This window comes from Chiloscyllium plagiosum, unplaced genomic scaffold (assembly GCF_037043375.1).
Source record: "Chiloscyllium plagiosum isolate Xiang-an unplaced genomic scaffold, Cpla_swu_hap1 HiC_scaffold_42, whole genome shotgun sequence".
Taxonomy (NCBI): Eukaryota; Metazoa; Chordata; class Chondrichthyes; order Orectolobiformes; family Hemiscylliidae; genus Chiloscyllium; species Chiloscyllium plagiosum.
This window is the reverse complement of record NW_028270180.1, coordinates 105,533,196-105,557,173: the sequence shown is the minus strand read 5'-3', so window position 1 is coordinate 105,557,173 and position 23,978 is coordinate 105,533,196. Positions and strand designations below refer to the sequence as shown.

The 23,978-nt window shown below is 45.1% G+C and overlaps 6 non-coding genes across 6 annotated transcripts; all 6 read left to right on the top strand.

The window, feature by feature from the left end:
• Positions 1–1,846: 1,846 nt before the first annotated feature.
• On the top strand, positions 1,847–1,919 carry trnav-cac (transfer RNA valine (anticodon CAC)). Its single transcript has one exon. It is a non-coding gene; the product is annotated as a tRNA-Val (tRNA).
• Positions 1,920–7,363: 5,444 nt separating this feature from the next.
• trnav-cac (transfer RNA valine (anticodon CAC)) lies at positions 7,364–7,436 on the top strand. Its single transcript has one exon. It is a non-coding gene; the product is annotated as a tRNA-Val (tRNA).
• Positions 7,437–10,725: 3,289 nt separating this feature from the next.
• trnav-cac (transfer RNA valine (anticodon CAC)) lies at positions 10,726–10,798 on the top strand. The gene has a single exon. It is a non-coding gene; the product is annotated as a tRNA-Val (tRNA).
• Positions 10,799–14,080: 3,282 nt separating this feature from the next.
• On the top strand, positions 14,081–14,153 carry trnav-cac (transfer RNA valine (anticodon CAC)). Its single transcript has one exon. It is a non-coding gene; the product is annotated as a tRNA-Val (tRNA).
• A 3,287-nt stretch (positions 14,154–17,440) lies between these two features.
• Positions 17,441–17,513, top strand: trnav-cac (transfer RNA valine (anticodon CAC)). Its single transcript has one exon. It is a non-coding gene; the product is annotated as a tRNA-Val (tRNA).
• Positions 17,514–20,801: 3,288 nt separating this feature from the next.
• On the top strand, positions 20,802–20,874 carry trnav-cac (transfer RNA valine (anticodon CAC)). The gene has a single exon. It is a non-coding gene; the product is annotated as a tRNA-Val (tRNA).
• Positions 20,875–23,978: the final 3,104 nt, after the last annotated feature.

Here is a 23,978-nt window from a genome sequence, read left to right as displayed (position 1 = left end):
TACATTTGTAGCTGAAAAGAGTCTGAGAAGATAGACTCAGCTTACCATTGATTTTTGTCTGGATTGATGGGCTATCAATATCTGCTGCGAAATTGACATTGTAGCCGGGCACATCCCAGCAGCTGTGCGAGTCCGAGAGGAATCATGGAACCCCATTTCATGTGACTTTGCATCTATTGTTATGCAGGAGCACAATTTGAAATACAAGAAAATGAGGCGGCGCGGCCGGCTTGTAGTTTGGCCGAGCGGTCTAAGGCGCTGGATCCAGGTTCCAGTCTCGAAAGGGGCGTGGGTTCGAATCCCACCAGTGCCATTTCTGCTGATCCACTCCAACGCTGCAGCTTGTTAAAATGCTGTTTCGGTGCCCACTGTATATTGATGTTGAAAACAAAAGTAAAATGGGTTTGCTTCCCAGGGAATTAACTGTGGTGTGGGATACTGCCAAGTATTTCAAAATGTCTCTACTGTCATGATCGTGTTCGCCTCCCGCGCGGAAAATCCCAAACAGTTCTGCCGTCCCAGGCAAGTTGAGCTTTTACTGGAACCGAATGGAGACTGTTATTTCATCGCTGTTGTGAAACGAAGTCCTACGGTGACTCTACTCGTTGTTATTGGGTTTCTAGCTAATGGGAAAATCGTTCCAATGAATTTCGATGTCATACCTTATTGAATTTCTCCCACTTCCTTCATTTCCGACTTGGGAACATCGGAAGGGAAAGGTAATCTAATCGAGACTGTGATTGGTGAAATTCACTTTTTACGGCCAATTCTTATTATGTTCTTTCTTTCTCTCATTTCAGCATTGTCTGGAAAGCGGTGGTGCACTAATGCTGCAGTATGTTTGAAAGAGTCGTTTGGAAATGCCCTGTTGTTAGTTGTGAGATTACTTTATGACTCATGCCCTCAGACTGTATCACATTTAGCATTCATGCATCTCTGTGTCTGAAAATGCATGAGGTATGCCAGTTTTGTTTGTGTTCCGTGTTAAATGCTTTCTGTTTTGCGATTCGCTCAATACATTTCGATTTAACAGGGTTTCTGAGGTAACTTTCAGCAGCAAAAATCCTCAGCTGAGGATCTGGGAAAATTTCACAGAATATGGTCAGTCGGAGCTAAACTAAGGAAGGCGTTCGTTTCTGCAGTGTTTCACAATACTACCTTTCCCGTGAGCAGTCGAACAGACTAAATGATTGTGCCACAGACTGCGATGGCAAGCTCCGCTAAAAAGTAATCCTTTAAAGCCGGTGGAAGCAACACGACGTTATTGGGGTACACCGTGGAAAAAGATACTTCGGTGGACCTCGTCCATGCTCACCACATAGCCAAAATTAAACAAGTCGCGTTCCCCAGCATTTGGCCGCAATCCCTCTAAACGCTTCCTATCAAGAAACTCAACCGATTACCTTTGCAATTTTCTGAGTGTAATAGCCTTCTCCACTTCCTCTGGTGATCATTCCAAACACGCACAACCTTCTTTGTGAGAAATGTGCCTCAGGTCCTTTGTCACTTTCAGCACACTCACCTTAAAGCTATGCTGCCGAGTTTTCAACACACACCAACTTGGGTAAAACACCTAAATACTCAGTTTACCACCCTTCCATAAGGTCATGTCGCAGCTGTTACGCTGCAAGGAAAGTCGTCCCAGCCTATTCCACCTCGCCCTACGGTACAAACATCGACGACATCTTTGTCTATATTTTGTCATCAATTTAACGTGTCTTTTTTTTTACGTTTTCAAGATGTCAATTACGCTGGACAACAACGAGCTGTTGGAAACAGAAAGGTGAAACGGATTCAGCTTTCCGTGCTGCACGCCACGGAGCCGCCGCACGGCCGGCTGTGGCTTGTTTCTGTAGTGTAGTGGTCATCACGTTCGCCTCACACGCGAAAGGTCCCCAGTTCGAAACTGGGCAGAAACTGCTTTGTTCTTCAACTGCAGCCTTTTACCTGGACAAGAGCTGAGCTTTCTTGCATGCTTTCACATCTGCAAACCTGCCTTCGAATTTGCTTGAACAAATCTGCTCTCGTAGTGAAATGTTATGCAATTCCATTTAATTACAGTGCAAAGCGTTGTTAACTTTTTCTCCAACCTGGTTCTGATTACATGCCACTCTGTTTGAGAGTGTATTTACCGCCTTCTGATCCTTCCACGAAAAGCAGTACCGCATTTGCATTCCTTGTGCAGGCGGCTCGGTTCACAGACAGGAAAGATGCAGATGCTCTGGTGTCACAGCGCACCACGAATTCCTGAACTTGTCTGTCTGTCAAATGTACCCCAAGGTAGTCTCAGAAAGACCTCATTTGGAAGCTGTCAATCGTTATTCAACGTGCGAGAATTGGCACCAGATGTCTTGAATCAGATGTTCTGGAGCAATTCGCACGTTAGTGGCTCATTCAATCAACAATAGCAATTAAAGAAATTACACTCTCAGAGGAACCTTTCGACTTGCGCATTCATACCGTCTCTAGTATTAAGGTCCGCCCCGAGATCTAAGTCATGTTGGAACTGAAACGGAGGAATCGACAGAGAGGCTATAGAATGACGTCGCTTCCATTTGGTTTTCTTCAAATCACTGACGAGCAGGAAAATGTAAACGGGGAGGGCGAGTGGAGAAGTGAGGCAGTTGCAGCTCTGGTGAAATTCCTTCTTTGTGATTCACTCAGCAACCAGAGACGTGAAGGTGACTCAGGCGTGAAAGCTCTTCACATCGAGAACAAAAAGCACTCAAGGGCAGTTAGCGCCTCTTCCGGAGTGGGGGTGGGGTGAGGTAATTACCTTTTGACTTCTGTCACTATGTTCAGAAACTGGCTTTTAGATTGAGGTGAACAGAAACTGCATTTCTAAAAAGCACCACCGAATTTAGCAAAATTTATTGAGTCGCTTCTCCTCGATTCCCACACAGGTTTCCAACTCAGTTGGTATCCATGTGGCTCATGTCCAGGAGTGAACATCTCAGCAGCAAATTGCACGGTTAAGGTAAAAGGCAAGGAAAGTGGCATCTCGAACTGGCTCCGAGGTCAGAGCATTCACACAATGTGATCTGTCGTTCTCGGATTGTAATGCTACCTCCGGTTTTTGGGTGGAGAACATTCTTTGGGACTCTTATTCTGAAAAAAAAAACAGACACAGTGACTGAAACTATGCTGCACGGTATGATGTGGAACACGGCCTGCTCAGGTTTGTGCATTTTCACTGTAGTCCGGTGTGTTTCGTATTCCGTGTAAACGTGAAAGTCGTCCTGTTTCGAGCAATGGGTGAAATCATTTAGCAAAGCAAGAATGGAAATTCCCGTAATGTCAAGCAGCTCATGGTTATTTTACCAAATCATAAGCGAACCCATATTCTCACGCACTGACAGATACATTTGTAGCTGAAAAGAGTCTGAGAAGATAGACTCAGCTTACCATTGATTTTTGTCTGGATTGATGGGCTATCAATATCTGCTGCGAAATTGACATTGTAGCCGGGCACATCCCAGCAGCTGTGCGAGTCCGAGAGGAATCATGGAACCCCATTTCATGTGACTTTGCATCTGTTGTTATGCAGGAGCACAATTTGAAATACAAGAAAATGAGGCGGCGCGGCCGGCTTGTAGTTTGGCCGAGCGGTCTAAGGCGCTGGATCCAGGTTCCAGTCTCGAAAGGGGCGTGGGTTCGAATCCCACCAGTGCCATTTCTGCTGATCCACTCCAACGCTGCAGCTTGTTAAAATGCTGTTTCGGTGCCCACTGTATATTGATGTTGAAAACAAAAGTAAAATGGGTTTGCTTCCCAGGGAATTAACTGTGGTGTGGGATACTGCCAAGTATTTCAAAATGTCTCTACTGTCATGATCGTGTTCGCCTCCCGCGCGGAAAATCCCAAACAGTTCTGCCGTCCCAGGCAAGTTGAGCTTTTACTGGAACCGAATGGAGACTGTTATTTCATCGCTGTTGTGAAACGAAGTCCTACGGTGACTCTACTCGTTGTTATTGGGTTTCTAGCTAATGGGAAAATCGTTCCAATGAATTTCGATGTCATACCTTATTGAATTTCTCCCACTTCCTTCATTTCCGACTTGGGAACATCGGAAGGGAAAGGTAATCTAATCGAGACTGTGATTGGTGAAATTCACTTTTTACGGCCAATTCTTATTATGTTCTTTCTTTCTCTCATTTCAGCATTGTCTGGAAAGCGGTGGTGCACTAATGCTGCAGTATGTTTGAAAGAGTCGTTTGGAAATGCCCTGTTGTTAGTTGTGAGATTACTTTATGACTCATGCCCTCAGACTGTATCACATTTAGCATTCATGCATCTCTGTGTCTGAAAATGCATGAGGTATGCCAGTTTTGTTTGTGTTCCGTGTTAAATGCTTTCTGTTTTGCGATTCGCTCAATACATTTCGATTTAACAGGGTTTCTGAGGTAACTTTCAGCAGCAAAAATCCTCAGCTGAGGATCTGGGAAAATTTCACAGAATATGGTCAGTCGGAGCTAAACTAAGGAAGGCGTTCGTTTCTGCAGTGTTTCACAATACTACCTTTCCCGTGAGCAGTCGAACAGACTAAATGATTGTGCCACAGACTGCGATGGCAAGCTCCGCTAAAAAGTAATCCTTTAAAGCCGGTGGAAGCAACACGACGTTATTGGGGTACACCGTGGAAAAAGATACTTCGGTGGACCTCGTCCATGCTCACCACATAGCCAAAATTAAACAAGTCGCGTTCCCCAGCATTTGGCCGCAATCCCTCTAAACGCTTCCTATCAAGAAACTCAACCGATTACCTTTGCAATTTTCTGAGTGTAATAGCCTTCTCCACTTCCTCTGGTGATCATTCCAAACACGCACAACCTTCTTTGTGAGAAATGTGCCTCAGGTCCTTTGTCACTTTCAGCACACTCACCTTAAAGCTATGCTGCCGAGTTTTCAACTCACACCAACTTGGGTAAAACACCTAAATACTCAGTTTACCACCCTTCCATAAGGTCATGTCGCAGCTGTTACGCTGCAAGGAAAGTCGTCCCAGCCTATTCCACCTCACCCTACGGTACAAACATCGACGACATCTTTGTCCCACACAGGTTTCCAACTCAGTTGGTATCCATGTGGCTCATGTCCAGGAGTGAACATCTCAGCAGCAAATTGCACGGTTAAGGTAAAAGGCAAGGAAAGTGGCATCTCGAACTGGCTCCGAGGTCAGAGCATTCACACAATGTGATCTGTCGTTCTCGGATTGTAATGCTACCTCCGGTTTTTGGGTGGAGAACATTCTTTGGGACTCTTATTCTGAAAAAAAAAACAGACACAGTGACTGAAACTATGCTGCACGGTATGATGTGGAACACGGCCTGCTCAGGTTTGTGCATTTTCACTGTAGTCCGGTGTGTTTCGTATTCCGTGTAAACGTGAAAGTCGTCCTGTTTCGAGCAATGGGTGAAATCATTTAGCAAAGCAAGAATGGAAATTCCCGTAATGTCAAGCAGCTCATGGTTATTTTACCAAATCATAAGCGAACCCATATTCTCACGCACTGACAGATACATTTGTAGCTGAAAAGAGTCTGAGAAGATAGACTCAGCTTACCATTGATTTTTGTCTGGATTGATGGGCTATCAATATCTGCTGCGAAATTGACATTGTAGCCGGGCACATCCCAGCAGCTGTGCGAGTCCGAGAGGAATCATGGAACCCCATTTCATGTGACTTTGCATCTGTTGTTATGCAGGAGCACAATTTGAAATACAAGGAAATGAGGCGGCGCGGCCGGCTTGTAGTTTGGCCGAGCGGTCTAAGGCGCTGGATCCAGGTTCCAGTCTCGAAAGGGGCGTGGGTTCGAATCCCACCAGTGCCATTTCTGCTGATCCACTCCAACGCTGCAGCTTGTTAAAATGCTGTTTCGGTGCCCACTGTATATTGATGTTGAAAACAAAAGTAAAATGGGTTTGCTTCCCAGGGAATTAACTGTGGTGTGGGATACTGCCAAGTATTTCAAAATGTCTCTACTGTCATGATCGTGTTCGCCTCCCGCGCGGAAAATCCCAAACAGTTCTGCCGTCCCAGGCAAGTTGAGCTTTTACTGGAACCGAATGGAGACTGTTATTTCATCGCTGTTGTGAAACGAAGTCCTACGGTGACTCTACTCGTTGTTATTGGGTTTCTAGCTAATGGGAAAATCGTTCCAATGAATTTCGATGTCATACCTTATTGAATTTCTCCCACTTCCTTCATTTCCGACTTGGGGACATCGGAAGGGAAAGGTAATCTAATCGAGACTGTGATTGGTGAAATTCACTTTTTACGGCCAATTCTTATTATGTTCTTTCTTTCTCTCATTTCAGCATTGTCTGGAAAGCGGTGGTGCACTAAGGCTGCAGTATGTTTGAAAGAGTCGTTTGGAAATGCCCTGTTGTTAGTTGTGAGATTACTTTATGACTCATGCCCTCAGACTGTATCACATTTAGCATTCATGCATCTCTGTGTCTGAAAATGCATGAGGTATGCCAGTTTTGTTTGTGTTCCGTGTTAAATGCTTTCTGTTTTGCGATTCGCTCAATACATTTCGATTTAACAGGGTTTCTGAGGTAACTTTCAGCAGCAAAAATCCTCAGCTGAGGATCTGGGAAAATTTCACAGAATATGGTCAGTCGGAGCTAAACTAAGGAAGGCGTTCGTTTCTGCAGTGTTTCACAATACTACCTTTCCCGTGAGCAGTCGAACAGACTAAATGATTGTGCCACAGACTGCGATGGCAAGCTCCGCTAAAAAGTAATCCTTTAAAGCCGGTGGAAGCAACACGACGTTATTGGGGTACACCGTGGAAAAAGATACTTCGGTGGACCTCGTCCATGCTCACCACATAGCCAAAATTAAACAAGTCGCGTTCCCCAGCATTTGGCCGCAATCCCTCTAAACGCTTCCTATCAAGAAACTCAACCGATTACCTTTGCAATTTTCTGAGTGTAATAGCCTTCTCCACTTCCTCTGGTGATCATTCCAAACACGCACAACCTTCTTTGTGAGAAATGTGCCTCAGGTCCTTTGTCACTTTCAGCACACTCACCTTAAAGCTATGCTGTCGAGTTTTCAACTCACACCAACTTGGGTAAAACACGTAAATACTCAGTTTACCACCCTTCCATAAGGTCATGTCGCAGCTGTTACGCTGCAAGGAAAGTCGTCCCAGCCTATTCCACCTCGCCCTACGGTACAAACATCGACGACATCTTTGTCTATATTTTGTCATCAATTTAACGTGTCTTTTTTTTTACGTTTTCAAGATGTCAATTACGCTGGACAACAACGAGCTATTGGAAACAGAAAGGTGAAACGGATTCAGCTTTCAGTGCTGCACGCCACGGAGCCGCCGCACGGCCGGCTGTGGCTTGTTTCTGTAGTGTAGTGGTCATCACGTTCGCCTCACACGCGAAAGGTCCCCAGTTCGAAACTGGGCAGAAACTGCTTTGTTCTTCAACTGCAGACTTTTACCTGGACAAGAGCTGAGCTTTCTTGCATGCTTTCACATCTGCAAACCTGCCTTCGAATTTGCTTGAACAAATCTGCTCTCGTAGTGAAATGTTATGCAATTCCATTTAATTACAGTGCAAAGCGTTGTTAACTTTTTCTCCAACCTGGTTCTGATTACATGCCACTCTGTTTGAGAGTGTATTTACCGCCTTCTGATCCTTCCACGAAAAGCAGTACCGCATTTGCATTCCTTGTGCAGGCGGCTCGGTTCACAGACAGGAAAGATGCAGATGCTCTGGTGTCACAGCGCACCACGAATTCCTTAACTTGTCTGTCTGTCAAATGTACCCCAAGGTAGTCTCAGAAAGACCTCATTTGGAAGCTGTCAATCGTTATTCAACGTGCGAGAATTGGCACCAGATGTCTTGAATCAGATGTTCTGGAGCAATTCGCACGTTAGTGGCTCATTCAATCAACAATAGCAATTAAAGAAATTACACTCTCAGAGGAACCTTTCGACTTGCGCATTCATAGCGTCTCTAGTATTAAGGTCCGCCCCGAGATCAAAGTCATGTTGGAACTGAAACGGAGGAATCGACAGAGAGGCTATAGAATGACATCGCTTCCATTTGGTTTTCTTCAAATCACTGACGAGCAGGAAAATGTAAACGGGGAGGGCGAGTGGAGAAGTGAGGCAGTTGCAGCTCTGGTGAAATTCCTTCTTTGTGATTCACTCAGCAACCAGAGACGTGAAGGTGACTCAGGCGTGAAAGCTCTTCACATCGAGAACAAAAAGCACTCAAGGGCAGTTCCGGAGCCTCTTCCGGAGTGGGGGTGGGGTGAGGTAATTACCTTTTGACTTCTGTCACTATGTTCAGAAACTGGCTTTTAGATTGAGGTGAACAGAAACTGCATTTCTAAAAAGCACCACCGAATTTAGCAAAATTTATTGAGTCGCTTCTCCTCGATTCCCACACAGGTTTCCAACTCAGTTGGTATCCATGTGGCTCATGTCCAGGAGTGAACATCTCAGCAGCAAATTGCACGGTTAAGGTAAAAGGCAAGGAAAGTGGCATCTCGAACTGGCTCCGAGGTCAGAGCATTCTCACAATGTGATCTGTCGTTCTCGGATTGTAATGCTACCTCCGGTTTTAGGGTGGAGAACATTCTTTGGGACTCTTATTCTGAAAAAAAAAACAGACACAGTGACTGAAACTATGCTGCACGGTATGATGTGGAAAACGGCCTGCTCAGGTTTGTGCATTTTCACTGTAGTCCGGTGTGTTTCGTATTCCGTGTAAACGTGAAAGTCGTCCTGTTTCGAGCAATGGGTGAAATCATTTAGCAAAGCAAGAATGGAAATTCCCGTAATGTCAAGCAGCTCATGGTTATTTTACCAAATCATAAGCGAACCCATATTCTCACGCACTGACAGATACATTTGTAGCTGAAAAGAGTCTGAGAAGATAGACTCAGCTTACCATTGATTTTTGTCTGGATTGATGGGCTATCAATATCTGCTGCGAAATTGACATTGTAGCCGGGCACATCCCAGCAGCTGTGCGAGTCCGAGAGGAATCATGGAACCCCATTTCATGTGACTTTGCATCTGTTGTTATGCAGGAGCACAATTTGAAATACAAGAAAATGAGGCGGCGCGGCCGGCTTGTAGTTTGGCCGAGCGGTCTAAGGCGCTGGATCCAGGTTCCAGTCTCGAAAGGGGCGTGGGTTCGAATCCCACCAGTGCCATTTCTGCTGATCCACTCCAACGCTGCAGCTTGTTAAAATGCTGTTTCGGTGCCCACTGTATATTGATGTTGAAAACAAAAGTAAAATGGGTTTGCTTCCCAGGGAATTAACTGTGGTGTGGGATACTGCCAAGTATTTCAAAATGTCTCTACTGTCATGATCGTGTTCGCCTCCCGCGCGGAAAATCCCAAACAGTTCTGCCGTCCCAGGCAAGTTGAGCTTTTACTGGAACCGAATGGAGACTGTTATTTCATCGCTGTTGTGAAACGAAGTCCTACGGTGACTCTACTCGTTGTTATTGGGTTTCTAGCTAATGGGAAAATCGTTCCAATGAATTTCGATGTCATACCTTATTGAATTTCTCCCACTTCCTTCATTTCCGACTTGGGAACATCGGAAGGGAAAGGTAATCTAATCGAGACTGTGATTGGTGAAATTCACTTTTTACGGCCAATTCTTATTATGTTCTTTCTTTCTCTCATTTCAGCATTGTCTGGAAAGCGGTGGTGCACTAATGCTGCAGTATGTTTGAAAGAGTCGTTTGGAAATGCCCTGTTGTTAGTTGTGAGATTACTTTATGACTCATGCCCTCAGACTGTATCACATTTAGCATTCATGCATCTCTGTGTCTGAAAATGCATGAGGTATGCCAGTTTTGTTTGTGTTCCGTGTTAAATGCTTTCTGTTTTGCGATTCGCTCAATACATTTCGATTTAACAGGGTTTCTGAGGTAACTTTCAGCAGCAAAAATCCTCAGCTGAGGATCTGGGAAAATTTCACAGAATATGGTCAGTCGGAGCTAAACTAAGGAAGGCGTTCGTTTCTGCAGTGTTTCACAATACTACCTTTCCCGTGAGCAGTCGAACAGACTAAATGATTGTGCCACAGACTGCGATGGCAAGCTCCGCTAAAAAGTAATCCTTTAAAGCCGGTGGAAGCAACACGACGTTATTGGGGTACACCGTGGAAAAAGATACTTCGGTGGACCTCGTCCATGCTCACCACATAGCCAAAATTAAACAAGTCGCGTTCCCCAGCATTTGGCCGCAATCCCTCTAAACGCTTCCTATCAAGAAACTCAACCGATTACCTTTGCAATTTTCTGAGTGTAATAGCCTTCTCCACTTCCTCTGGTGATCATTCCAAACACGCACAACCTTCTTTGTGAGAAATGTGCCTCAGGTCCTTTGTCACTTTCAGCACACTCACCTTAAAGCTATGCTGCCGAGTTTTCAACTCACACCAACTTGGGTAAAACACCTAAATACTCAGTTTACCACCCTTCCATAAGGTCATGTCGCAGCTGTTACGCTGCAAGGAAAGTCGTCCCAGCCTATTCCACCTCGCCCTACGGTACAAACATCGACGACATCTTTGTCTATATTTTGTCATCAATTTAACGTGTCTTTTTTTTTACGTTTTCAAGATGTCAATTACGCTGGACAACAACGAGCTATTGGAAACAGAAAGGTGAAACGGATTCAGCTTTCCGTGCTGCACGCCACGGAGCCGCCGCACGGCCGGCTGTGGCTTGTTTCTGTAGTGTAGTGGTCATCACGTTCGCCTCACACGCGAAAGGTCCCCAGTTCGAAACTGGGCAGAAACTGCTTTGTTCTTCAACTGCAGCCTTTTACCTGGACAAGAGCTGAGCTTTCTTGCATGCTTTCACATCTGCAAACCTGCCTTCGAATTTGCTTGAACAAATCTGCTCTCGTAGTGAAATGTTATGCAATTCCATTTAATTACAGTGCAAAGCGTTGTTAACTTTTTCTCCAACCTGGTTCTGATTACATGCCACTCTGTTTGAGAGTGTATTTACCGCCTTCTGATCCTTCCACGAAAAGCAGTACCGCATTTGCATTCCTTGTGCAGGCGGCTCGGTTCACAGACAGGAAAGATGCAGATGCTCTGGTGTCACAGCGCACCACGAATTCCTTAACTTGTCTGTCTGTCAAATGTACCCCAAGGTAGTCTCAGAAAGACCTCATTTGGAAGCTGTCAATCGTTATTCAACGTGCGAGAATTGGCACCAGATGTCTTGAATCAGATGTTCTGGAGCAATTCGCACGTTAGTGGCTCATTCAATCAACAATAGCAATTAAAGAAATTACACTCTCAGAGGAACCTTTCGACTTGCGCATTCATAGCGTCTCTAGTATTAAGGTCCGCCCCGAGATCAAAGTCATGTTGGAACTGAAACGGAGGAATCGACAGAGAGGCTATAGAATGACATCGCTTCCATTTGGTTTTCTTCAAATCACTGACGAGCAGGAAAATGTAAACGGGGAGGGCGAGTGGAGAAGTGAGGCAGTTGCAGCTCTGGTGAAATTCCTTCTTTGTGATTCACTCAGCAACCAGAGACGTGAAGGTGACGCAGGCGTGAAAGCTCTTCACATCGAGAACAAAAAGCACTCAAGGGAGCCTCTTCCGGAGTGGGGGTGGGGTGAGGTAATTACCTTTTGACTTCTGTCACTATGTTCAGAAACTGGCTTTTAGATTGAGGTGAACAGAAACTGCATTTCTAAAAAGCACCACCGAATTTAGCAAAATTTATTGAGTCGCTTCTCCTCGATTCCCACACAGGTTTCCAACTCAGTTGGTATCCATGTGGCTCATGTCCAGGAGTGAACATCTCAGCAGCAAATTGCACGGTTAAGGTAAAAGGCAAGGAAAGTGGCATCTCGAACTGGCTCCGAGGTCAGAGCATTCTCACAATGTGATCTGTCGTTCTCGGATTGTAATGCTACCTCCGGTTTTAGGGTGGAGAACATTCTTTGGGACTCTTATTCTGAAAAAAAAAAAACAGACACAGTGACTGAAACTATGCTGCACGGTATGATGTGGAACACGGCCTGCTCAGGTTTGTGCATTTTCACTGTAGTCCGGTGTGTTTCGTATTCCGTGTAAACGTGAAAGTCGTCCTGTTTCGAGCAATGGGTGAAATCATTTAGCAAAGCAAGAATGGAAATTCCCGTAATGTCAAGCAGCTCATGGTTATTTTACCAAATCATAAGCGAACCCATATTCTCACGCACTGACAGATACATTTGTAGCTGAAAAGAGTCTGAGAAGATAGACTCAGCTTACCATTGATTTTTGTCTGGATTGATGGGCTATCAATATCTGCTGCGAAATTGACATTGTAGCCGGGCACATCCCAGCAGCTGTGCGAGTCCGAGAGGAATCATAGAACCCCATTTCATGTGACTTTGCATCTGTTGTTATGCAGGAGCACAATTTGAAATACAAGAAAATGAGGCGGCGCGGCCGGCTTGTAGTTTGGCCGAGCGGTCTGAGGCGCTGGATCCAGGTTCCAGTCTCGAAAGGGGCGTGGGTTCGAATCCCACCAGTGCCATTTCTGCTGATCCACTCCAACGCTGCAGCTTGTTAAAATGCTGTTTCGGTGCCCACTGTATATTGATGTTGAAAACAAAAGTAAAATGGGTTTGCTTCCCAGGGAATTAACTGTGGTGTGGGATACTGCCAAGTATTTCAAAATGTCTCTACTGTCATGATCGTGTTCGCCTCCCGCGCGGAAAATCCCAAACAGTTCTGCCGTCCCAGGCAAGTTGAGCTTTTACTGGAACCGAATGGAGACTGTTATTTCATCGCTGTTGTGAAACGAAGTCCTACGGTGACTCTACTCGTTGTTATTGGGTTTCTAGCTAATGGGAAAATCGTTCCAATGAATTTCGATGTCATACCTTATTGAATTTCTCCCACTTCCTTCATTTCCGACTTGGGAACATCGGAAGGGAAAGGTAATCTAATCGAGACTGTGATTGGTGAAATTCACTTTTTACGGCCAATTCTTATTATGTTCTTTCTTTCTCTCATTTCAGCATTGTCTGGAAAGCGGTGGTGCACTAAGGCTGCAGTATGTTTGAAAGAGTCGTTTGGAAATGCCCTGTTGTTAGTTGTGAGATTACTTTATGACTCATGCCCTCAGACTGTATCACATTTAGCATTCATGCATCTCTGTGTCTGAAAATGCATGAGGTATGCCAGTTTTGTTTGTGTTCCGTGTTAAATGCTTTCTGTTTTGCGATTCGCTCAATACATTTCGATTTAACAGGGTTTCTGAGGTAACTTTCAGCAGCAAAAATCCTCAGCTGAGGATCTGGGAAAATTTCACAGAATATGGTCAGTCGGAGCTAAACTAAGGAAGGCGTTCGTTTCTGCAGTGTTTCACAATACTACCTTTCCCGTGAGCAGTCGAACAGACTAAATGATTGTGCCACAGACTGCGATGGCAAGCTCCGCTAAAAAGTAATCCTTTAAAGCCGGTGGAAGCAACACGACGTTATTGGGGTACACCGTGGAAAAAGATACTTCGGTGGACCTCGTCCATGCTCACCACATAGCCAAAATTAAACAAGTCGCGTTCCCCAGCATTTGGCCGCAATCCCTCTAAACGCTTCCTATCAAGAAACTCAACCGATTACCTTTGCAATTTTCTGAGTGTAATAGCCTTCTCCACTTCCTCTGGTGATCATTCCAAACACGCACAACCTTCTTTGTGAGAAATGTGCCTCAGGTCCTTTGTCACTTTCAGCACACTCACCTTAAAGCTATGCTGTCGAGTTTTCAACTCACACCAACTTGGGTAAAACACGTAAATACTCAGTTTACCACCCTTCCATAAGGTCATGTCGCAGCTGTTACGCTGCAAGGAAAGTCGTCCCAGCCTATTCCACCTCGCCCTACGGTACAAACATCGACGACATCTTTGTCTATATTTTGTCATCAATTTAACGTGTCTTTTTTTTTACGTTTTCAAGATGTCAATTACGCTGGACAACAACGAGCTATTGGAAACAGAAAGGTGAAACGGATTCAGCTTTCAGTGCTGCACGCCACGGAGCCGCCGGACGGCCGGCTGTGGCTTGTTTCTGTAGTGTAGTGGTCATCACGTTCGCCTCACACGCGAAAGGTCCCCAGTTCGAAACTGGGCAGAAACTGCTTTGTTCTTCAACTGCAGCCTTTTACATGGACAAGAGCTGAGCTTTCTTGCATGCTTTCACATCTGCAAACCTGCCTTCGAATTTGCTTGAACAAATCTGCTCTCGTCGTGAAATGTTATGCAATTCCATTTAATTACAGTGCAAAGCGTTGTTAACTTTTTCTCCAACCTGGTTCTGATTACATGCCACTCTCTTTGAGAGTGTATTTACCGCCTTCTGATCCTTCCACGAAAAGCAGTACCGCATTTGCATTCCATGTGCAGGCGGCTCGGTTCACAGACAGGAAAGATGCAGATGCTCTGGTGTCACAGCGCACCACGAATTCCTGAACTTGTCTGTCTGTCAAATGTACCCCAAGGTAGTCTCAGAAAGACCTCATTTGGAAGCTGTCAATCGTTATTCAACGTGCGAGAATTGGCACCAGATGTCTTGAATCAGATGTTCTGGAGCAATTCGCATGTTAGTGGCTCATTCAATCAACAATAGCAATTAAAGAAATTACACTCTCAGAGGAACCTTTCGACTTGCGCATTCATACCGTCTCTAGTATTAAGGTCCGCCCCGAGATCAAAGTCATGTTGGAACTGAAACGGAGGAATCGACAGAGAGGCTATAGAATGACGTCGCTTCCATTTGGTTTTCTTCAAATCACTGACGAGCAGGAAAATGTAAACGGGGAGGGCGAGTGGAGAAGTGAGGCAGTTGCAGCTCTGGTGAAATTACTTCTTTGTGATTCACTCAGCAACCAGAGACGTGAAGGTGACTCAGGCGTGAAAGCTCTTCACATCGAGAACAAAAAGCACTCAAGGGCAGTTAGCGCCTCTTCCGGAGTGGGGGTGGGGTGAGGTAATTACCTTTTGACTTCTGTCACTATGTTCAGAAACTGGCTTTTAGATTGAGGTGAACAGAAACTGCATTTCTAAATAGCACCACCGAATTTAGCAAAATTTATTGAGTCGCTTCTCCTCGATTCCCACACAGGTTTCCAACTCAGTTGGTATCCATGTGGCTCATGTCCAGGAGTGAACATCTCAGCAGCAAATTGCACGGTTAAGGTAAAAGGCAAGGAAAGTGGCATCTCGAACTGGCTCCGAGGTCAGAGCATTCTCACAATGTGATCTGTCGTTCTCGGATTGTAATGCTACCTCCGGTTTTAGGGTGGAGAACATTCTTTGGGACTCTTATTCTGAAAAAAAAAACAGACACAGTGACTGAAACTATGCTGCACGGTATGATGTGGAACACGGCTTGCTCAGGTTTGTGCATTTTCACTGTAGTCCGGTGTGTTTCGTATTCCGTGTAAACGTGAAAGTCGTCCTGTTTCGAGCAATGGGTGAAATCATTTAGCAAAGCAAGAATGGAAATTCCCGTAATGTCAAGCAGCTCATGGTTATTTTACCAAATCATAAGCGAACCCATATTCTCACGCACTGACAGATACATTTGTAGCTGAAAAGAGTCTGAGAAGATAGACTCAGCTTACCATTGATTTTTGTCTGGATTGATGGGCTATCAATATCTGCTGCGAAATTGACATTGTAGCCGGGCACATCCCAGCAGCTGTGCGAGTCCGAGAGGAATCATGGAACCCCATTTCATGTGACTTTGCATCTGTTGTTATGCAGGAGCACAATTTGAAATACAAGGAAATGAGGCGGCGCGGCCGGCTTGTAGTTTGGCCGAGCGGTCTAAGGCGCTGGATCCAGGTTCCAGTCTCGAAAGGGGCGTGGGTTCGAATCCCACCAGTGCCATTTCTGCTGATCCACTCCAACGCTGCAGCTTGTTAAAATGCTGTTTCGGTGCCCACTGTATATTGATGTTGAAAACAAAAGTAAAATGGGTTTGCTTCCCAGGGAATTAACTGTGGTGTGGGATACTGCCAAGTATTTCAAAATGTCTCTACTGTCATGATCGTGTTCGCCTCCCGCGCGGAAAATCCCAAACAGTTCTGCCGTCCCAGGCAAGTTGAGCTTTTACTGGAACCGAATGGAGACTGTTATTTCATCGCTGTTGTGAAACGAAGTCCTACGGTGACTCTACTCGTTGTTATTGGGTTTCTAGCTAATGGGAAAATCGTTCCAATGAATTTCGATGTCATACCTTATTGAATTTCTCCCACTTCCTTCATTTCCGACTTGGGGACATCGGAAGGGAAAGGTAATCTAATCGAGACTGTGATTGGTGAAATTCACTTTTTACGGCCAATTCTTATTATGTTCTTTCTTTCTCTCATTTCAGCATTGTCTGGAAAGCGGTGGTGCACTAAGGCTGCAGTATGTTTGAAAGAGTCGTTTGGAAATGCCCTGTTGTTAGTTGTGAGATTACTTTATGACTCATGCCCTCAGACTGTATCACATTTAGCATTCATGCATCTCTGTGTCTGAAAATGCATGAGGTATGCCAGTTTTGTTTGTGTTCCGTGTTAAATGCTTTCTGTTTTGCGATTCGCTCAATACATTTCGATTTAACAGGGTTTCTGAGGTAACTTTCAGCAGCAAAAATCCTCAGCTGAGGATCTGGGAAAATTTCACAGAATATGGTCAGTCGGAGATAAACTAAGGAAGGCGTTCGTTTCTGCAGTGTTTCACAATACTACCTTTCCCGTGAGCAGTCGAACAGACTAAATGATTGTGCCACAGACTGCGATGGCAAGCTTCGCTAAAAAGTAATCCTTTAAAGCCGGTGGAAGCAACACGACGTTATTGGGGTACACCGTGGAAAAAGATACTTCGGTGGACCTCGTCCATGCTCACCACATAGCCAAAATTAAACAAGTCGCGTTCCCCAGCATTTGGCCGCAATCCCTCTAAACGCTTCCTATCAAGAAACTCAACCGATTACCTTTGCAATTTTCTGAGTGTAATAGCCTTCTCCACTTCCTCTGGTGATCATTCCAAACACGCACAACCTTCTTTGTGAGAAATGTGCCTCAGGTCCTTTGTCACTTTCAGCACACTCACCTTAAAGCTATGCTGTCGAGTTTTCAACTCACACCAACTTGGGTAAAACACGTAAATACTCAGTTTACCACCCTTCCATAAGGTCATGTCGCAGCTGTTACGCTGCAAGGAAAGTCGTCCCAGCCTATTCCACCTCGCCCTACGGTACAAACATCGACGACATCTTTGTCTATATTTTGTCATCAATTTAACGTGTCTTTTTTTTTACGTTTTCAAGATGTCAATTACGCTGGACAACAACGAGCTATTGGAAACAGAAAGGTGAAACGGATTCAGCTTTCAGTGCTGCACGCCACGGAGCCGCCGCACGGCCGGCTGTGGCTTGTTTCTGTAGTGTAGTGGTCATCACGTTCGCCTCACACGCGAAAGGTCCCCAGTTCGAAACTGGGCAGAAACTGCTTTGTTCTTCAACTGCAGCCTTTTACCTGGACAAGAGCTGAGCTTTCTTGCATGCTTTCACATCTGCAAACCTGCCTTCGAATTTGCTTGAACAAATCTGCTCTCGTAGTGAAATGTTCTGCAATTCCATTTAATTACAGTGCAAAGCGTTGTTAACTTTTTCTCCAACCTGGTTCTGATTACATGCCACTCTGTTTGAGAGTGTATTTACCGCCTTCTGATCCTTCCACGAAAAGCAGTACCGCATTTGCATTCCTTGTGCAGGCGGCTCGGTTCACAGACAGGAAAGATGCAGATGCTCTGGTGTCACAGCGCACCACGAATTCCTTAACTTGTCTGTCTGTCAAATGTACCCCAAGGTAGTCTCAGAAAGACCTCATTTGGAAGCTGTCAATCGTTATTCAACGTGCGAGAATTGGCACCAGATGTCTTGAATCAGATGTTCTGGAGCAATTCGCACGTTAGTGGCTCATTCAATCAACAATAGCAATTAAAGAAATTACACTCTCAGAGGAACCTTTCGACTTGCGCATTCATAGCGTCTCTAGTATTAAGGTCCGCCCCGAGATCAAAGTCATGTTGGAACTGAAACGGAGGAATCGACAGAGAGGCTATAGAATGACATCGCTTCCATTTGGTTTTCTTCAAATCACTGACGAGCAGGAAAATGTAAACGGGGAGTGCGAGTGGAGAAGTGAGGCAGTTGCAGCTCTGGTGAAATTCCTTCTTTGTGATTCACTCAGCAACCAGAGACGTGAAGGTGACTCAGGCGTGAAAGCTCTTCACATCGAGAACAAAAAGCACTCAAGGGCAGTTCCGGAGCCTCTTCCGGAGTGGGGGTGGGGTGAGGTAATTACCTTTTGACTTCTGTCACTATGTTCAGAAACTGGCTTTTAGATTGAGGTGAACAGAAACTGCATTTCTAAAAAGCACCACCGAATTTAGCAAAATTTATTGAGTCGCTTCTCCTCGATTCCCACACAGGTTTCCAACTCAGTTGGTATCCATGTGGCTCATGTCCAGGAGTGAACATCTCAGCAGCAAATTGCACGGTTAAGGTAAAAGGCAAGGAAAGTGGCATCTCGAACTGGCTCCGAGGTCAGAGCATTCTCACAATGTGATCTGTCGTTCTCGGATTGTAATGCTACCTCCGGTTTTAGGGTGGAGAACATTCTTTGGGACTCTTATTCTGAAAAAAAAACAGACACAGTGACTGAAACTATGCTGCACGGTATGATGTGGAAAACGGCCTGCTCAGGTTTGTGCATTTTCACTGTAGTCCGGTGTGTTTCGTATTCCGTGTAAACGTGAAAGTCGTCCTGTTTCGAGCAATGGGTGAAATCATTTAGCAAAGCAAGAATGGAAATTCCCGTAATGTCAAGCAGCTCATGGTTATTTTACCAAATCATAAGCGAACCCATATTCTCACGCACTGACAGATACATTTGTAGCTGAAAAGAGTCTGAGAAGATAGACTCAGCTTACCATTGATTTTTGTCTGGATTGATGGGCTATCAATATCTGCTGCGAAATTGACATTGTAGCCGGGCACATCCCAGCAGCTGTGCGAGTCCGAGAGGAATCATGGAACCCCATTTCATGTGACTTTGCATCTGTTGTTATGCAGGAGCACAATTGGAAATACAAGAAAATGAGGCGGCGCGGCCGGCTTGTAGTTTGGCCGAGCGGTCTAAGGCGCTGGATCCAGGTTCCAGTCTCGAAAGGGGCGTGGGTTCGAATCCCACCAGTGCCATTTCTGCTGATCCACTCCAACGCTGCAGCTTGTTAAAATGCTGTTTCGGTGCCCACTGTATATTGATGTTGAAAACAAAAGTAAAATGGGTTTGCTTCCCAGGGAATTAACTGTGGTGTGGGATACTGCCAAGTATTTCAAAATGTCTCTACTGTCATGATCGTGTTCGCCTCCCGCGCGGAAAATCCCAAACAGTTCTGCCGTCCCAGGCAAGTTGAGCTTTTACTGGAACCGAATGGAGACTGTTATTTCATCGCTGTTGTGAAACGAAGTCCTACGGTGACTCTACTCGTTGTTATTGGGTTTCTAGCTAATGGGAAAATCGTTCCAATGAATTTCGATGTCATACCTTATTGAATTTCTCCCACTTCCTTCATTTCCGACTTGGGGACATCGGAAGGGAAAGGTAATCTAATCGAGACTGTGATTGGTGAAATTCACTTTTTACGGCCAATTCTTATTATGTTCTTTCTTTCTCTCATTTCAGCATTGTCTGGAAAGCGGTGGTGCACTAAGGCTGCAGTATGTTTGAAAGAGTCGTTTGGAAATGCCCTGTTGTTAGTTGTGAGATTACTTTATGACTCATGCCCTCAGACTGTATCACATTTAGCATTCATGCATCTCTGTGTCTGAAAATGCATGAGGTATGCCAGTTTTGTTTGTGTTCCGTGTTAAATGCTTTCTGTTTTGCGATTCGCTCAATACATTTCGATTTAACAGGGTTTCTGAGGTAACTTTCAGCAGCAAAAATCCTCAGCTGAGGATCTGGGAAAATTTCACAGAATATGGTCAGTCGGAGCTAAACTAAGGAAGGCGTTCGTTTCTGCAGTGTTTCACAATACTACCTTTCCCGTGAGCAGTCGAACAGACTAAATGATTGTGCCACAGACTGCGATGGCAAGCTCCGCTAAAAAGTAATCCTTTTAAGCCGGTGGAAGCAACACGACGTTATTGGGGTACACCGTGGAAAAAGATACTTCGGTGGACCTCGTCCATGCTCACCACATAGCCAAAATTAAACAAGTCGCGTTCCCCAGCATTTGGCCGCAATCCCTCTAAACGCTTCCTATCAAGAAACTCAACCGATTACCTTTGCAATTTTCTGAGTGTAATAGCCTTCTCCACTTCCTCTGGTGATCATTCCAAACACGCACAACCTTCTTTGTGAGAAATGTGCCTCAGGTCCTTTGTCACTTTCAGCACACTCACCTTAAAGCTATGCTGTCGAGTTTTCAACTCACACCAACTTGGGTAAAACACCTAAATACTCAGTTTACCACCCTTCCATAAGGTCATGTCGCAGCTGTTACGCTGCAAGGAAAGTCGTCCCAGCCTATTCCACCTCGCCCTACGGTACAAACATCGACGACATCTTTGTCTATATTTTGTCATCAATTTAACGTGTCTTTTTTTTTACGTTTTCAAGATGTCAATTACGCTGGACAACAACGAGCTATTGGAAACAGAAAGGTGAAACGGATTCAGCTTTCCGTGCTGCACGCCACGGAGCCGCCGCACGGCCGGCTGTGGCTTGTTTCTGTAGTGTAGTGGTCATCACGTTCGCCTCACACGCGAAAGGTCCCCAGTTCGAAACTGGGCAGAAACTGCTTTGTTCTTCAACTGCAGCCTTTTACCTGGACAAGAGCTGAGCTTTCTTGCATGCTTTCACATCTGCAAACCTGCCTTCGAATTTGCTTGAACAAATCTGCTCTCGTAGTGAAATGTTATGCAATTCCATTTAATTACAGTGCAAAGCGTTGTTAACTTTTTCTCCAACCTGGTTCTGATTACATGCCACTCTGTTTAAGAGTGTATTTACCGCCTTCTGATCCTTCCACGAAAAGCAGTACCGCATTTGCATTCCTTGTGCAGGCGGCTCGGTTCACAGACAGGAAAGATGCAGATGCTCTGGTGTCACAGCGCACCACGAATTCCTTAACTTGTCTGTCTGTCAAATGTACCCCAAGGTAGTCTCAGAAAGACCTCATTTGGAAGCTGTCAATCGTTATTCAACGTGCGAGAATTGGCACCAGATGTCTTGAATCAGATGTTCTGGAGCAATTCGCACGTTAGTGGCTCTTTCAATCAACAATAGCAATTAAAGAAATTACACTCTCAGAGGAACCTTTCGACTTGCGCATTCATAGCGTCTCTAGTATTAAGGTCCGCCCCGAGATCAAAGTCATGTTGGAACTGAAACGGAGGAATCGACAGAGAGGCTATAGAATGACATCGCTTCCATTTGGTTTTCTTCAAATCACTGACGAGCAGGAAAATGTAAACGGGGAGGGCGAGTGGAGAAGTGAGGCAGTTGCAGCTCTGGTGAAATTCCTTCTTTGTGATTCACTCAGCAACCAGAGACGTGAAGGTGACGCAGGCGTGAAAGCTCTTCACATCGAGAACAAAAAGCACTCAAGGGAGCCTCTTCCGGAGTGGGGGTGGGGTGAGGTAATTACCTTTTGACTTCTGTCACTATGTTCAGAAACTGGCTTTTAGATTGAGGTGAACAGAAACTGCATTTCTAAAAAGCACCACCGAATTTAGCAAAATTTATTGAGTCGCTTCTCCTCGATTCCCACACAGGTTTCCAACTCAGTTGGTATCCATGTGGCTCATGTCCAGGAGTGAACATCTCAGCAGCAAATTGCACGGTTAAGGTAAAAGGCAAGGAAAGTGGCATCTCGAACTGGCTCCGAGGTCAGAGCATTCTCACAATGTGATCTGTCGTTCTCGGATTGTAATGCTACCTCCGGTTTTAGGGTGGAGAACATTCTTTGGGACTCTTATTCTGAAAAAAAAAAACAGACACAGTGACTGAAACTATGCTGCACGGTATGATGTGGAACACGGCCTGCTCAGGTTTGTGCATTTTCACTGTAGTCCGGTGTGTTTCGTATTCCGTGTAAACGTGAAAGTCGTCCTGTTTCGAGCAATGGGTGAAATCATTTAGCAAAGCAAGAATGGAAATTCCCGTAATGTCAAGCAGCTCATGGTTATTTTACCAAATCATAAGCGAACCCATATTCTCACGCACTGACAGATACATTTGTAGCTGAAAAGAGTCTGAGAAGATAGACTCAGCTTAACATTGATTTTTGTCTGGATTGATGGGCTATCAATATCTGCTGCGAAATTGACATTGTAGCCGGGCACATCCCAGCAGCTGTGCGAGTCCGAGAGGAATCATGGAACCCCATTTCATGTGACTTTGCATCTGTTGTTATGCAGGAGCACAATTTGAAATACAAGAAAATGAGGCGGCCGGCTTGTAGTTTGGCCGAGCGGTCTGAGGCGCTGGATCCAGGTTCCAGTCTCGAAAGGGGCGTGGGTTCGAATCCCACCAGTGCCATTTCTGCTGATCCACTCCAACGCTGCAGCTTGTTAAAATGCTGTTTCGGTGCCCACTGTATATTGATGTTGAAAACAAAAGTAAAATGGGTTTGCTTCCCAGGGAATTAACTGTGGTGTGGGATACTGCCAAGTATTTCAAAATGTCTCTACTGTCATGATCGTGTTCGCCTCCCGCGCGGAAAATCCCAAACAGTTCTGCCGTCCCAGGCAAGTTGAGCTTTTACTGGAACCGAATGGAGACTGTTATTTCATCGCTGTTGTGAAACGAAGTCCTACGGTGACTCTACTCGTTGTTATTGGGTTTCTAGCTAATGGGAAAATCGTTCCAATGAATTTCGATGTCATACCTTATTGAATTTCTCCCACTTCCTTCATTTCCGACTTGGGAACATCGGAAGGGAAAGGTAATCTAATCGAGACTGTGATTGGTGAAATTCACTTTTTACGGCCAATTCTTATTATGTTCTTTCTTTCTCTCATTTCAGCATTGTCTGGAAAGCGGTGGTGCACTAAGGCTGCAGTATGTTTGAAAGAGTCGTTTGGAAATGCCCTGTTGTTAGTTGTGAGATTACTTTATGACTCATGCCCTCAGACTTTATCACATTTAGCATTCATGCATCTCTGTGTCTGAAAATGCATGAGGTATGCCAGTTTTGTTTGTGTTCCGTGTTAAATGATTTCTGTTTTGCGATTCGCTCAATACATTTCGATTTAACAGGGTTTCTGAGGTAACTTTCAGCAGCAAAAATCCTCAGCTGAGGATCTGGGAAAATTTCACAGAATATGGTCAGTCGGAGCTAAACTAAGGAAGGCGTTCGTTTCTGCAGTGTTTCACAATACTACCTTTCCCGTGAGCAGTCGAACAGACTAAATGATTGTGCCACAGACTGCGATGGCAAGCTCCGCTAAAAAGTAATCCTTTAAAGCCGATGGAAGCAACACGACGTTATTGGGGTACACCGTGGAAAAAGATACTTCGGTGGACCTCGTCCATGCTCACCACATAGCCAAAATTAAACAAGTCGCGTTCCCCAGCATTTGGCCGCAATCCCTCTAAACGCTTCCTATCAAGAAACTCAACCGATTACCTTTGCAATTTTCTGAGTGTAATAGCCTTCTCCACTTCCTCTGGTGATCATTCCAAACACGCACAACCTTCTTTGTGAGAAATGTGCCTCAGGTCCTTTGTCACTTTCAGCACACTCACCTTAAAGCTATGCTGTCGAGTTTTCAACTCACACCAACTTGGGTAAAACACGTAAATACTCAGTTTACCACCCTTCCATAAGGTCATGTCGCAGCTGTTACGCTGCAAGGAAAGTCGTCCCAGCCTATTCCACCTCGCCCTACGGTACAAAC